At 38.7% G+C, this 12,197-nt stretch overlaps 1 protein-coding gene across 1 annotated transcript in view; it reads right to left on the reverse strand.

Moving 5' to 3' along the window:
• The window catches only part of MCU (mitochondrial calcium uniporter), a 201,912-nt gene that overhangs the window by 149,223 nt on the left and 40,492 nt on the right, over nt 1-12,197 (reverse strand). The window lies entirely within an intron of this gene.

The raw sequence follows: 12,197 nt of genomic DNA on the forward strand, positions 1-12,197 counted from the left end.
TTTTAAGTTGTCCATAAGCTCTTCAAGTTTATATATTTTTAACTCATGTAGACTAACCACATAAATGATTTTATAATATTAATATGAAATACTTATTTGCAGATCTTATTGTTCAGTCGCTATGTGGTATCCAACTCTTTTGAGACCCCATAGACTACAGCCTACCAGGCTCCTCTGTCCATGGGATTACCTAGACAAGAGTACTGGAGTGGGTTCCCATTTCCTTCTCCAGGGTATGATCTTCCCCACTCAGGAACTGAGCCTGTATTTCCTGCTTGGCAGGTGGATTCTGAGCCACCAGGGAAGCATGCAGATCTTATTTACGCAAATCCAAAAGAGGGGCAAGTCACTTTAAGGAAAGAAAACTGATAAACCAAATGCCCAGTGGCTAAAAGATAATGTGAAATCTCAACTAGTGACCGGGGACTATCTGTTGACCCAGAGGTCTATCTGAACATTCTTCCAACACTCTCCAATAAAACTCAGGAACAGGCCTTGCAGAAAGAAATCTGCCCTGTAACTCAAAGAAATCTGGTATGAATGAGATGTTTTTAAGAAAAAGAGGGGGCCTGTGATTTTTGAACAACCACCAGCCTTGCAGTTTCATTTCACTTTCTGTCTCAAAGTTGTGACCAGTTAGCCAAAAATTCTAGTATGTTCTCCTCCTCACCAACCCTTCTGGATTTAAGTTGGCAAAATGAAATCAGTCCACTGATCAAGTCTGCACTTGGTCTGTCACTAAGTAGGAATATCATGTTAATGCTAACGTTAACCATACAAAAATAAAGACAGACAAAACAACAACAGCAAAAAAAACGCTTCTTTAGATCTAGGATGGGAGGAATAAAGTCATAAGATAGTCATTATATAATAAAAAGAAAATTTATATAGAAATACTTTCTATATTAAGGATGGGCTTATTAATAAAAGAAACTGGGCTAAAACAAATTTCGAATGGGCTTCCCTGGTGGCTCGGTGGTAAAGAATCCTCCTGCCAATGCCCGAGATACAGGTTTGATTCCTGGATCAGTAAGATCCCCTGGAGAAGAAATGGAAACCCACTCCAGTTATTCTTGCCTGGAATATCCAATGGACATAGAAGCCTTGGCTACAAGCCATGGGGTCACAAAAAGTCAAACATGACTTGGTGGCTAAACAACAACAATTTTCAAATGACAAAACAATAAAAACAAAGAAACAAAAAATACATATATAAGACTGTCAAAAGAAAGATGAGAAAAAGGTGAGTTACAGCATTACCAACAAAAAACAAATGACTGGAGAGAGCCACACAGTTTAGTTATACTACAGAACAGCATATTGGCTTAGCTTCTCAGATTCAGCTTCCATAACGCACCAAGAGAACGTCAAGTATAGGTAAAGCTACTATATAGAACAAGGGTTATTTTCAGTATAATCAGTTGTCTCAAATTCTGTCACGGATATTCCAAATCTTTCATGGTTTCTTCACAGCTACTCTTCCAATAAGAGCATCCTCCTCCTTTCTAGGTGATAATGCGAAATCAATCTTTTTTGTTTTAGGTTTCTTTCATTTGCTTCTAAATTCATAAACCAATATACAACTTATACTGCAAGCTTCTAGAAGCAGAATTATGACTTATATAGCACCTTAAAGGAACAAGTGAACCAAGAACTTCCAGACGTTCAAGCTGGATTTAGAAAAGGCAGAGGAACCAGAGATCAAATTGCCAACATCCGTTGGATCATCAAAAAAGCCAGAGAACTCCAGAAAAACATCTACTTCCACTTCACTGACTAAGCTAAAGCCTTTGACTGGGTGGATCACAACAAACTGTGGGAAATTCTTCAAGAAATGTGAATACCAGACCACCTTACCTGCCTCCTGAGATAACTATATGCAGGTCAAAAAGCAACAGTTAGAACCAGATATGGAACAACAGACTGGTTCCAAATTGGGAAAGGAGTACATCAAGGCTGTATATTGTCACCCTGCTTATTTAACTTATATGGGGAGTACATCATGCAAAATGCTGGACTGGATGAAGCACAAACTAGAATCAAGATTGCTGGAAGAAATACCAATAACCTCAGATATGCAGATGACACCACCTTAAGGGAGAAAGCAAAGAAGAACTAAAGAGCCTCTTGATGAAAGTGAAAGAGGAGACTGAAAAAGCTGGCTTGAACTCAACATTCAAAAAATGAAGCTCATGGCATCCGGTTCCATCACTTCATGGCAAATAGATGGGGAAACAACAGAAACAGTGACAGACTATTTTCCCTTGGGCTCCAAAATCACTGCAGATGGTGACTGCAGCCATGAAATTAAAAGACGCTTGCTCCTTGGAAGAAAAGCTAGGACAAACCTAGACAGAGTATTAAAAAGCAGAGGCATTACTTTGCTGACAAAGGTCCGTATAGTCAGAGCTTTGGTTTTTCCAGTAGTCATGTATGAATGTGAGAGCTGGACCATAAATAAGGCTGAGCACTGAAGAACTGATGCTTTTGAACTGTGGTGTAGGAGAAGACTCTTGAGGGCCCCTGGAACAGCAAGGAGATCAATCAATCCTAAAAGAAATCAACCCTGAATATTCAATGGAAGGACTGATGCTGAAGCTGAAACTCCAATACTTTGACCACCTGATGCAAAGAGCTAACTCATTAGAAAAGACCCGGATGCTGGGAAAGATTGAAGGCAGGAGGAGAAGGGGACGACATAGGATGAGACAGTTGGATGGCATCACTGACTCAATGGACATGAGTTTGAGCAAGCTCTGGGAGATGGTGGAGGACAGCAAAGCCTGGGGTGCTGCAGTCATGGGGTCACAAAGAGTCGGAGACAACTGAACAACAGCATCAAAGGAACAAGTACAGAAAAAGAAAAGCTTCCGATGACGAAACAGTGCCTGATACACAGAAGGTACCAAGTATAAGTATTTTGAGTGAATAAAGGAATGCACTGTAGCAAAGTTTACCATCTTCCCCTCATAAAGATGTTTATATTAAAGGGGATTAAGAAATGTTTCTCCAGACAGCTAATCTCCAGGCAAGACAATGAAACATAATGTGGTGACCAAGTGGCTCATTCTCACACTCACACTCTTTCCTACCACCACGATTCCCCATCCTCAACATGCTCCAGCCACTCAAACACATTCATACATACATATACATCTAATACCAAAGCCAAATATAAAGAATTTGTTTCTTCCCTTTCTCTGACTTCCTGCCTTGAATAAAATCTCCAGTAATATTTACAGTTTTGTATCCCTTAAAAATCAGCTCAGGAATTGTCCAAATGAGCAAGCAGCCATTCTAACCCTGTCTTCAAGAGAATGACCTTTTCCTAACCCAGGTTCTCTGGTGCTTTCTATCTGCTCCAATAGGTAAAGTCACTCCCTAAAACTTATTCACAGTCCTGGCATGGCCAACAGATTCTTTATAATTAATGGCTCTTTGTTATTAGGCATACCCATATATGTGGAAGTTGTTGGGCAAGACATTTGTATGTCCAATATGAACCCTGTGTCCCATATGAACCATTGTGTCCTATATGAACCCTACTAGCTAGAGTTTTCACTCAGTGACTTCAGTCAATGAATAGGCAAGCACTCAATGTACACATGAAAATTATAGCTATTAATTTATAAATAAAACAGTGACCAGTGGTGACCAGTAGGTTGTGACTGTAAGAGTTTCATTTCTCATAAAAGTTTTCATTTCTGAGCATTATTTACTTATTAAAAGGCCTAGAAGTCTAAAAGGTGGCTGAAATGTATAAAAAACATGCTGAAAACCTCTAAGGAAAAATGGTAAAGCAACAGAGTATAAATTAAATTGCCAGTCTGAAGAAACCCCTATGACAACAAAGATGGACAGAGTACACAGAAAAAAACAGAAACAAGTAGAAACGAGAAGATTAATCAAACAGAAGTCTTAGATACAAATAATCTACAAACCACAGTCAATTTGGAAGCATAACACAGGAAATGTCAACAGTAGTGACCACTGACCACAGGGGAACATGGACAATCTTCTCGCAGTACAGATGCCTTTCATTCCATCTGGTACAAAAATACCTTCCACTTTCAAAAGACTATTTCTAGATGTTTATCTTTTGCAGTGAACGGCTATAAATTACAGGGACATTTTTTATGTAATTTGCTTATGCCTACTGAAACCTATAGGGCTTCCCCAGTGGCTCAGCAGTAAATAACCTGCCGGCAATGCAGGAGACACAAGTTCAATCTCTGGGTCGAGAAGATCACCTAGAGGAGGAAATGGCAACCAGTTTTCTTGCCTGGGAAATCCCATGGACAGAGTCTGGGGTTGCAAAAGAGTCAGACAAAACTTAGCAGTTAATCAACAACACAACATTGAAACCTATATTCAGTTACGACCAGTTACATGCTTGATTATTAAACTCATTAACTGTTGTATTTGAGGTGGGGGGAAAGGTAGTTAATTGTATATATAATTAAACATATGAATACATGCATTAATATTTTATTAACAACTACTGAAATATGCTGGAACAGTCCACATTATGCCAAACATAACCAGAAACTATTTTACACATCTCATAAGTCTTTGCCTGATTTAAAAACTCCTCTCTCTCAGAACCATGCTCTCATCTCCCCACCGCCACAACCAGATTAAAGCATCTGTCCTGACAGATAGTTCATGAAGAGAGATGACCTCACCTAAGAGCAACACACTGGCTGTCCAGGCAAAGGAGCAAATGACTCACAGGACCTGCTGGCTTGGACTCACCCTTGCACTACATCAGCTTTTATGACCTCGCTGCAATCAAAGTCAGAAATTAAGAAAACAAATAACATATAGGATATGCATACAGAAAGGAGTCAGAGGTCAGGAAAAAATGCAGTAACTAAAAAATCATAATTCTGAAGCTTGGTCGTTTCAGAAATTCTAAGACAACCAATGAATAAGAAGTTTTATTTGGGGAAAATCATTCCTAAAAGTTATTTCAATACATTTTACTGTTATGATTAGCCATGAACTATGGAATTTGCTATTTTGAGGTAACAGAAGAAAAAGCTTCACACCAGAAGGGAAGAAATCATGAGAGAGAGCACACTTTTCCAGCTGGCTATAGAATAGTAAGCAAGAGAGCTATTATTAATTAAAATACAACAAGGAGAAAAAAAACACTGACAGATTCAAAGCAAAATAACAATAAAAAAAATCTTTTTCCACTTGGTTAACTTCGTATACTAAGCCTAGCCTACTAAGAAAAAGGAGGCTAAATAAATAACCACACACTGCTGCCTCCCCCGCCCCACCCCCCACCAAGCTCTACACTGCAAAACGTCAGACTACAGGAGCATAAGAAGTCAGCTTTCTTTAAAATGGAAAATTTTCCTCTATTTCATAAACAGAGCAGCCTGAAGGAACTGCTGCAAGGAAGGCTATTAAGATGCTAAATTTGCCTACAACTGAAATTAACACTTTTTAGCTAGAATTCAAAGAAAACAGGCATATATATAGTCTGACTTTATCACCTTTCCAATTCCTAACACTACACATTTTTTAAAACCCTACTTGGAAAAAAAAAAAAAAAAAAACCTACTTGACACAATAAATTTAACAAGATTCAAATTATGCTAAGCATAATTTCAAGTGTTATTTTTAAAGTATATAAAATGGAACGGTCTATCTCAAATCTGAGTATGGACTTCAATGTATACTCATTCCAGCCTTTTCTTTTACAGCAACAAGTCACTAGTAGTCAAAAAAATTTTAAGGAAAGTTACTCCTGGACACTCCAATTTACAGTTCCAACTTCAGTAACTAAAAAAATTTCCTGTGCCTCAACTATGAGCAGCATATCACTGTGGCATGACATTCAAGCCTAAGTATTTACACTAAGAGTATAAGTATTTACACTAAGTATTTACATATTACCTGTCTTCCAATACATATCCAAAAATACTTTTGGCTCCAGCTGAACATAATAATGAGGGGGTATTCTATGTAACAACAGTATAAATTACTGGGGCCTTGAATAAAGAGCTGGAGACTTGAAGAATGAACATTTTGACAGGTAGAAACATTTAGGTAGAAACCTTCAGAAGGACAATCAACATAAAAAGAGTCCATGAACAAAGACAGAACCATGAGGCATGTCTCAGGAATCCAGCACAGCAAAAGTCTAGGTTCCTAAAGGGAGAGAAGACAAAAGATGAACCTGAAAGATCAGACTTGGTTCAAACCATGAAAAGACTTTTAATACCAACGTTCACAAATTTTAAGCTTTATTCTCCAGGAAACAGTTTAAGCAGAAGGGTGACTATTAAAAACTGTGTACCAAATACAGAACTTCCACAGATAAGAAATTACAAGTTTCATATAACATTTCCTTATGTTCTGTTATTTATAACCCTGAACTACTGAAATATGAAGCTAGGATGTCAACACTCTGGCTATCAGTACTCAACGTTTCCTTTTTCAACACAAATTAAAAATCCACATTTCCTTGCTTAGGATAAACTTTCTAGAAAGGCTTTGTCTTTTTGTCCCATTTCACCTAAAACAAACAGCACAAACCAGAGGAAAAAGTAGAGTCTTTTCTAAAGTCTGCTCAGTCTGAAAGCTCAATCTGGCACATAGGGTACACACCACTTTGTTACTATATATGACTGGTGCCATTCCCTACTCCATGAGGCTATTTTTGATTCGTTGTACATACAACTAAAGGAGGGATGAATGAGAAGAATTTCTCAGTGCCCCAGGGTACTTACTCATAAAACTTTACTCCTTTCCTCCCCTCTATCTTCCTCAGAAAAACTTTTTGATTACTGTAATTATAAGCTTTATTCCGTTAACAGAGCCGGAAAGCTTTCCAGTGGTTTTACTTATAACAGACTATAACTCTGTCCCCAGTTCTAGCCTAAAGCTTTCTCATTCTTTTAAATTATTACAGGATTTCTCCAGCTGCACTAATTCCCAGAAGCCTGCAAATCCTCACAATTACTAAAGCAGCAAGCAGTAGATTATAGGTACTACTGTACCTACAGATAACCCCCATCTATACCACTGCTTTGGAGAAGGCAACGGCACCGCACTCCAGTACTCTCGCCTGGAAAATCCCATGGATGGAGGAGCCTGGTAGGCTCCAGTCCATGGGGTCGCTAGAGTCAGACACGACTGAGTGACTTCACTTTCACTTTTCACTTTCATGCACTGGAGAAGGAAATGGCAACCCACTCCAGTGTTCTTGCCTGGAGAATCCCAGGGACGGGGGAGCCTGGTGGGCTGCCGTCTATGGGGTCGCACAGAGTCGGACACGACTGAAGCGACTTAGCAGCAGCAGCAGCAGCATACCACTGCTTATCCCTACTCCCATGCCAACTTACAAGCAGCAGAACGGTAAGGAATTGTTAGGGATATAATCAACAGCTTGCTGCACCTGAAGCCTATGTCCAGGGACTGCCCACTTTTAAAATTCAGGTAAAGAGATAAGAACCAGAAAAGAGGAAAACACTGACAACTTTCCTCCATGGAATTCACAAAGGGCTGCTTCCCTTATCCTCTCAAGTTTTAAATTATAAAATCTTTTACAATTAGATTATGTGCTGTATGAGGTCTGGGGCCAAGGCTTAGCAATGTGGGTCTTTTACATGGAAGGTAGAGAATAAGTTGGTTTTTTCTTAAATAAGTATTTTTCTTGAGTAAGTATTTCTTGCACTGAGGTTTCTACTCACCCGTTTTACCACTTTTGTTTCTATCCTGCTCCAACAGAAAGTTCCTACTGTTACATTAGTGGTCAGCCTTCTTTGTTTTCTTACTTCTAAGACAGCTACTCTTTAACATCTCTGAGAATCAAATCATGACTGGAAAGTTGGGCTTTTCACCACTGTGGGTAACAATGGGAGAGTTCCTGACGTTTGGGAAAAGCAAGTTATTTTCAAGAAAAATGTTTGTGGCCATTTAGAGTTTAAGCCACAAATCAAACATCCTGTATGCTTCAATAACAAGACTAAGAAGCTTTACATAACACCACAGTGAATTATAAGCAAATTCTTATAGAAACTTTTCATAAACATTGAAAGCATTAACCCAGTCTGTGAAAGCACTATGATCAAACGCTAACAGAACCATTTCTTCGATACTGTGGTTTCTAACACCAAACAACATGTTGACATCATTCAACAATGTCCAAGATAATCTACAACTTAATTGCTAAATTCTTGGCCTAAAAATCATCAAAAAGGTACTGTTAGGCTAAGGCAAAGGAAGTATGGTAATAAATCTCTTTCCTGACAAACGTTACAGACTTTTTAAGTACTTGAGAGAACAGCAGCATTTAAAACATTAAAATCCAAAGCTAAAATTTATTAAGATAATAATGGGAGGGGGGGTGCAGCTCAGAGTTTTTGTTTACAACTTATTTATTAAGGCAGCTTAGCAACATTCCTCCCAAACATCTCCAGGAGGCAAATATTGGTCATAATCCTTCTCTCCCAACAAGCAAAAAGGGTTGGTTGGTCCTTGGTCTCCAGGGGATAAAACAGAACCATCTGAGGGAAAACAAAACACGTCTGGATTACAAGGAAATATTTTCCTTAGAGAATGCAACAATTTTTTCCTCTCGCGCTTCCTTTTAGAACTAACATTCTTTACAAGTATAGGGGTACTAGGCAGCAGAGTCAATGGGGGAGAAAATGAATCACAGAAATTAGTCAGAATCTTATTATTTAGTTATCTAATAATCCAGACCTGAGGCTGGAGGTAAATCTGAGCATACAGAATGATCTGCCAAAGCCCAACCAACTTTCACTGTCACTGTAGAGAACCGCTGAAAGGAACAAAGGCAAGCATTAAGCAAAGCACCCTCCCAAAGGTATAAAAAACCATGTACCTAACCTCCAGGTGTACACCTCTCAATACAAGCAAAGAATTTTAAACACTAAAAATGCTTATATTAATTTACTATATTTATTTCAAAAATTAAAGTATTAAGTTGTGTTGATTTGCAAAACAAGAACATTTATGACTTTTCCTGCTTTTTAAAAAATGGAGTAATACATACTAATTGTAAAAACTAAAATTAAATACAGAAATACATAACATGGAAAGTGACAGTCCCCTGCAACTCATCCCCCACAGACAACAATTATTAAAAGTTTAAACTACAGGATCTTACAATGTTCTATAATTACGAAATCTCAAGGTTGAGGATCCACAAAGGTAGTATGTACAATGGAGCACCTTCTTCACTCCTAACTAGAGATACTAAAATATTTACAATGTCCCTGGCCAGTATTCAGTCAGCCTCTGCTTGAACAAATCTTTTGACAAGGACCTGACTACCTCCCAAAGCATTTCATACTGGCTTTCATTCTAATACTGAGTGACTACTACCTTTCTGTCAGATCATTCTGGTTTCTCCCTTGAATACATCTCTGTTGTTAAAAATGTATCCATAAAATAAGGTACCCAGAAATGAACACAATACTCTGGAACAATCATACTCCTTATTCTGGACTTTGCTTCTATTCAGTTCAGTTCAGTTGCTCAGCCGTGTCCGACTCTTTGAGAACCCATGAATCCCAGCACGCCAGGCCTCCCTGTCCATCACCAACTCCCAGAGTTCACTCAGACTCACGTCCATCGAGTCGGTGATGCCCTCCAGCCATCTCATCCTCTGTCGTACCCTTCTCCTCCTGCCCCCAATCCCTCCCAGCATCAGAGTCTTTTCCAATGAGTCAACTCTTCGCATGAGGTGGCCAAAGTACTGGAGTTTCAGCTTTAGCATCATTCCTTCCAAAGAAATCCCAGGGCTGATCTCCTTCAGAATGGACTGGTTGGATCTCCTTGCAGTCCAAGGGACTCTCAAGGGTCTTCTCCAACACCACAGTTCAAAAGCATCAATTCTTCGGCGCTCAGCTTTCTTCACAGTCCAACTCTCACATCCATACATGACCACAGGAAAAACCATAGCCTTGACTAGATGGACCTTTGCTGGCAAAGTAATGTCTCTGCTTTTCAATATGCTATCTATTAATAGAGCTCAAATCACACTATGCACTCACACTGAACATTCTGTCAAATGAAACCCCCTCGGGTATTTTTCATGTTATCTGCTGTTAAACCACATCACATCTAGCTAAAATAACACTTATTTTTGGAATCATATGTGAATTTTACACTTCATTTCAGTTCAGTTCCTCAGTTGTGTCTGACTCTTTGTGACCCCATGAATCGCAGCACGCCAGGCCTCCCTTTTACACTTACTGATGTTTAATGCATCTTGATCATTTAGTCTATCCTTTCAGTCGAATTATTTTCAATCTCTGTTTTGAAAAACAACACATTTTCTATGTAACTTATTGCCAGCTATATGGATTTGCAAAGCAAGTCATCAATAGTTCATCCATGTCATTAATAAAAATGCTGAAGACTAAAATACTATTCAGCTATAAAAAAGGACTAAAATCCTGATACATGCTACAACATGGATGGACCGTGAGAACATTATGCTTAATGAAATAAGCCAGACACAGAAAGAAAACATTGTATGTTACATTTATATGAGGTACCTAGAATGGGCAAATTCATATAGACAGAAAGAAAAGTAGAGATTACTAGGGACCTAGAGAAAGGGAACAGAGAAGGCAATGGCAACCCACTCCAGTACTGTTGCCTGGAAAATCCCATGGACGGAGGAGCCTAGTAGGCTGCAGTCCGTGGGGTCGCTAGAGTCGGACACGACTGAGCGACTTCACTTTCACTTTTCATTTTCATGCATTGGAGAAGGAAATGGCAACCCACTCCAGTGTTCTTGCCTGGAGAATCCCAGGGACGGGGAAGCCTGGTGGGCTGCCATCTATGGGGTCGCACAGAGTCGGACACGACTGAAGCAACTTAGCAGCAGCAGCAGGGGAAGGAAAAATTATCATTTAATTGGTAGAGTATTTGGAGGGATGATGAAAAAGTTTTATGTATAGTGATAAATGTATTTAATGTTTCTGAATTGTACACTTAGTGATTAAAATAAATACTATATTACATATACTTTGCCAGATAAAGGAAAAAAAGGAATGAACTACTGATAAGCGCTGAGTGGGAAAAAAAAAAAACCCATTTCAAAAGGTTACATACTGCATGAGTCCACTTATATAATATTCCTGAAATGACCAACCTAGAGAAAAGGATTACAGAATAGTTGTTGCCAGGTGTTAGGGAATAGGGAAAGAAAGATGGGTAGGATTTTAAAAGCAGACAAAGGATCATTATGGTGATGGGATTGTTTTGTATCTTGACTGTAATGAGGATACAGAAGCCTACACATGTAATAAAATTTCATAGAACTAATGCACACACACACACACACACACACACAAATGAGTAAACCTAAAACAGAAAATCTAATAAAATCTTAGGACTGTATTGATGTTACCATCCTGGTTGGGACACAGTACTACATTTTTTGCAAAATGTTATCATTGAGGGGAACTGGCTAAACAGCAAGCTGGCTCTCACTGCAATATTTCTTACAATTGCATGTGAACCTATAATTACCTCAAAATTAAAAGTTGAATTTGAAAAAATAAGTAAATTTTAAAATGCTGAACGGAAGATGACAAGGCATAGCGTCTGCCTCTACAACCGTGTTCCCGCTGTCCGCTGTTACCATGGTCAGCACCACTAGACCACCCCACCATTAGAGAGAAGCATTTATAATTTTTAAAATTCATTTTTTAATCATCTATTCTAGAATCCTGCCTGTGTCACTAATTTCTCTTGGGTCTGCAAATCTACTTTCTTCTCTTTTTCAGAAGACCCATCTTCAATTTTCCAGTATTTCTCTCATTTTCTAAGATTTCTCAAAGACCACAGATAGTTTCATGCGTAAACTCTGACTACCATGAGCTCTTTCCCCCACCCCGCCCCCGCCCCGGGATAACCCCATGCTCTCCTTTTACGATCTTCACTATTCCCAGACAGGGGCTCTCCTTTATTAGTGCCATTTTCATCCTTCAAGTCAAAAGAGGTTCTTTATCTGAAATGTAAATAAGGATAAGAAACTGTGCTTTCACTGTCATTTGTTTAACATTATTAAATATAAACAGCAATTCTATTCTTACTTTTTCCTATTATTCCACAGTTTCCTTGTTTTCATTTCTTTAGAAGTATCATGTTATTTGAGCTCATTCTGTAATACTCTACAGTCACTCTTGACTGTGTAT

Source organism: Bos mutus, chromosome 28 (assembly GCF_027580195.1).
Source record: "Bos mutus isolate GX-2022 chromosome 28, NWIPB_WYAK_1.1, whole genome shotgun sequence".
Taxonomy (NCBI): Eukaryota; Metazoa; Chordata; class Mammalia; order Artiodactyla; family Bovidae; genus Bos; species Bos mutus.